Genomic DNA, 4,982 nt, shown 5'->3' with positions numbered 1-4,982 from the left:
TCGCTCGCTCCCTCCGCCCCCCATAATGGGAGTGAGTTCTCGTCTATGATTGCAGTTCGTTTCCTGTAATAAACGATGGAGGTTGACGCTGGGATATCGCGATAGTTTGAAACCCGGAACACATCAAACACAAATGTGATTGCAGGAGTGTCAATAGTAGAGTGGGACCTCGCTACTTGGCGGTTCCACGTTCGCGGGTTGAGAGCTTCGCGGGTCTAAAAGATCTATCTATCAATCTACCTTGGTCATATCCCTCAAGAGGGGTGACCGACAGCAAGACACACACATACAATAACAAAGAAAATAAAAGGGAAATAAATAGCAAAAAAAAAACACAAAAATTGCCCAAACACCCAAACAAGTTAGGCACCTCGGCACCCAAGTTGGTCATGCTTTCGTCCCTCCAGATGAAACGGGACACCAGAAAGCGGCCATGTCACTCGGGTCAGGGTGACACAACACACTCTTCAACAGCATGGCCCGACAGCTTTCACTGGTTTACCCCTGCCGCATCATACGGGTGCCCAGCCCATCCTCAAGAATGCGTCCACAATCCCACTATCCTTTCACAACACCTCTCCACTCCTTTCTATCACCAACAAGAGCTCTCTAAAAAATAAGAATAATAAAATAAAATAATAAAAAAAAATAAAATAAAATTATTGTTATTATTATTTATTTTTTTAAGCATTTTTGAAGGGGCGTCGCTACTTTGCAGATTTTCACTTTTCGCAGGTGGTTTTGGTCCCCATTAACCGGGTCTAAAAAAAAATAATAATAAAATAAAATAATAAAAATATATATATATATATATACAGTGGAACCTCGGTTCTCGACCATAATCCGTTCCATTTCTTTGTAGGAAAACCGATTTGTACGATCACCGAAGCCGTTTTTTCCCGTTAAAAGTAATGTCAAATTGTTTTAATCCGTTCCAACACCCTGAATGTTTATCTTGAATATTTAACGTAAAGCTAACCCAGGCTAATTGTACGTTCGTGTTAGCGTAATCTTCCGTACGAAAGATTACGCTAACATGAACGTGTAAAAATAAAAAAAGGATAAAGAAAAGAATTATGAATAGGATTTCTTACCTTTGTGGTGGTCAGCAGAAGGCGCAGGCAAGATCAGACCCTCGCACACCTCCTTCATATTTTGCTATTATTTCTTTCTTAAATGCAATAGTTGTACGCACTACTCCTCTTTTTTCACCTGTAGCAACTTTGCTGCTAGCACCAACCTTCTTCCGAGGCATCATTAGGGGTTAAAACACTCCCTTCACCGCTTTTGAAAAACGAAAACAGAAAAGGAGTGCGCGTTGCCGTGACAACAGTTCTTCACGAGGGGTGGGGGCAATCTACACTCGTACGCCGCTCAGCGTCGCCCCTAGCGTACCGGCGTTCGAACTCCGATTTTTTGAACGAAAAGCGAAGCAAGAATTTCACAAAATTTTTGGTCGAGAACCGATTTGTTCGAACTGAGAGGCGTTCCAAAACCAAGGTTCCACTGTATATATATATATATATATTATTATATTATTATGGGCAGCACGGCGGAGCAGTGGTTGGCGCGTGTGCGGCACAGTTCTGAGGTCGTGGGAACCTCCTGCGTGGGTTCAAATCCAGCTCCCGGCCTTCCTGTGCGGAGTTTGTATGTTCTCCCCGTGCTTGCGTGGGTTTCCTCCGGGCACTCCGGTTTCCTCCCACATTCCAAAGACTTGTATTTCAGGTGGAATGGCTGGTCCAAATTGTCCCTAGGTGTGAATGAGCGAGCGAGTTGTCTGTCCCTGTGTGCCCTGCGATTGGCTGGACCCCAGTTCAGGGTGTCCCCTGCCCACTGCCCGGAGATGGCTGGGATGGGCTCCAGACCCCCGCGACCCTAATGAGGATAAGCGGTACGGCTAAAGAGATGAGATGAGATATATATTATTATTCTTATTATTATTTTAGCATTTTTGAAGGGGCGTTGCTACTTCGCAGATTTTCACTCTTCGCGGGTGGTTTTGGTCCCCATTAATCGGGTCTAAGAAATGATAATAAAATAATTAAAAAAAAAAAAAAAAATATATATATATATATATATATATATATATATATATATATATATTATCATTATTATTTTTTAAGCATTTTTGGTCCCCATTAACTGCGATAACCGAGGGATTACTGTATTGCCCTTTACACATCGGTTAACTGCTGTTCAAAGTGTCGATAAAAATTGTTCAAACCTCATATTGTTAGAATATGATATCATGAAATTGTGAATGTATTTAATTGCTGTTAAGAGTGTCGATAAAGCCTCACATTGTTAGAATATGATATAATAAAATTGTGATTGTTTAATTGCTGTTATAAGTGTTGAGAAAAATTGTTCAAACTTCATATTGTTAGAAAGTGAAATAATTCAATTGTGAATATGTGTATTCGTTCAAACCTCACATTGTTTATTTGCTGTTAGAAGTGTCAATAAAAATTGTTCAAAAACAAAAAAACAAAAAAAAAACTTATTTTAACTCCGGGGGCCACACGATAGAACAAACATTCTGTCAGGGGCCGGTCTAGTAGATTAAAGAGAAAGAAAAAGAGAGATAAAGAAACAAGAGAAAGAGGGAGGGAAAGGGAGAGATAGCAGGACAAAGAAAGAAAAAGAGAGAGCGTGAGAAACAAAAGAGATAAAAAGTCGTGAGAAAGGGGAAAAAAAGGGAGAGGGAGAAAGAAATCCAAAGAGAAATAGAAAGACAGAAAGAGAGAAAAGAAAGTGTGAAGGGTAGGAAGAGAGAAAGAGAAGAGAGAAAAGGAAAAAAGGAAGCTAGAACAAAAGAAGTTAAAAAGACACAGAGAGGTAAAGAAACAAGGAGCAACAAAGGAAGAGAAAAAGAGAAACACAGAGTGTGAAAGAGACAGAGTGGGAGAAAAGGGGTGGAAAAGGAAGAGAGAGAGAGAGAGAGAGAGAGAGAGAGAGAGAGAAAAAAAGAAATACAAGTAGTGTCTTTGTTTTTCTCTTGCCCTTCTCTGAGTGTTGTCTCGCGGGCCGGATTCAATCCCTTAGTGGGCCTGATCTGGCCCGCGGGCCGCCTGTTTGTTAAAATAAAGATCATGGTGTCACTTGAGGGTCTGCTACATTTGGTGCCTACACTTCATACTAAATGCTTCAACTTTGTGCTTAATGCACTGCGGGGAGGCTAAATGTAAACATAACACTCTGCCCATGGGATCACCACTGCACCCTACTGTAATGGAGGTGTAATTGCACTTTATTCTGGGAAAGCTTAAAAAAATGGCGGGGATCAGTAACCTAAAATGTCAAAAGAGCCAGACCATACAGACACAAATACAATACTAATGTATTTTTAAAGTTAAAAAAAGGGTTATACATACTTAAAAGCAAGTAATTTAAATGTTTATTTGGAATTAGGGATATAACATTTATTTATCCAGAAAAAATGTCTAATATGTAAGTCGATTTGTCAGAATTCCGTCGAGGAATGTGTGTCAATTGTCTTTTACCATAGTGAGCACTTAAGTTTTTGTTCAGGAACAGCAGCATGTGTACCATTCTAGTTGCCGCTTGTTACCCTCTGTGTAGTGTTTTTTTAATTTGATTATATAAATTTGATGTGTTGCCTATCTGAGGATATTTTTTGCTTGGAAATGTTATGATTGAATAATTTAACCCCCCTTGTTAATAATTTCACTAAACACAGCACACATATTTGAGGCAATAAAGTATCCCCTTTTATTTAAGACAGCTTTACCGCATAAATGATACTCTTCGTTGTAGTTGGGGGGGAAAACAAAGTCTACACCGGGCTGCGCTTCCTGTTCGCCTCAGTCATGTTTAGCCTGAGATTTGTCCCTCTGTTGTGCCGGGCAGGCAAGACGCAGCAGTAGGCCAGGTAAGGAGAGTTGCTGTTTAGTCACACACACTCAGGCATCAATGAAGTTGAAGAGGGCACACTCAGGGATTTGGTGGAGGAGTGAAGTATCAATCCCAGGAAAATAGCATCAATCCGATCGAATTACCGTATTGTCCGCACTATAAGGCGCACCTAAAAGCCTTTCTTTTTTTCAAAAGCTGACCATGCGCCTTATAATACAGTGCGCCTTATATGTGGATCAATATTAAGTCGTAAAGTTTTGCAACTCAGGCAAGCAGCCGCCGACTCGATTTTCCCCCAAAGGCGAAGTAGTCCGCGGTGTATGTTGGGATATATATATACACCAGCGTTTCATTTCCTAACCAATGTGTCAATCATCATTTGAATCAGTCACTATTGGCTAAAGTTATTCGGAGGTAAAGGGGGCGAATCCTTTTTATCATTTACAGGCTCGCACAGGCTAAAGGGGCGAAACAAAGCCTGCAATTGGCCGAAAAAGATGAATGTGAATCACACGTTGGGTTGCACTACGGCATAGAGAAAACATTTTTTACTATTCTGTATTTGTAAATATTTTACTCTCCTGGATTTACTACACTCACGGTTGTAAGAAGACCATGGTTACGTATCATTATTGAACGTGATGGCTGCAAGAGAACTTAGGTGAGCTATGCGGCTTTATATTTTCCCGGTATCTTGTTTTAGAACGATCTTGATGTTTCTGTGATGAGTCTATTTTTCAACTATATTCAATTCAAAGTGTTTATTGTCATATGCACAGTAAAGAACCCCGTTTCCCTGCACAATAAAATTCTTACTTTGCTGTCCACACAGTTGCCAGCAAAAAATAAAATGGAAACTAAGAAATGGTTGGCATTTCTTGAATCCCAAGACTTTAACCTTTCGAATGATATTTGGAACGATGCATTTGAATGACATCGTACAGACACTGTTTCCGTACATGTCTGAGACACGTATTTGCTTCTTTGCAAGCTTTGGGAATGTTAAGGGGGTAATAAGTTGGACTCAACTATCTGACTGTTTTGTCGACGTTCCCATTGTAGCGCCTTATAATCCGGTGCGCCTTATGTATGGAGGATTTAGG

The sequence above is a fragment of the Urocampus carinirostris genome, chromosome 16 (genome assembly GCF_059441175.1).
Source record: "Urocampus carinirostris isolate Australia breed hairy pipefish chromosome 16, RoL_Ucar_1.0, whole genome shotgun sequence".
NCBI lineage: Eukaryota > Metazoa > Chordata > Actinopteri > Syngnathiformes > Syngnathidae > Urocampus > Urocampus carinirostris.
Note: the sequence above shows the minus strand (reverse complement) of the source record.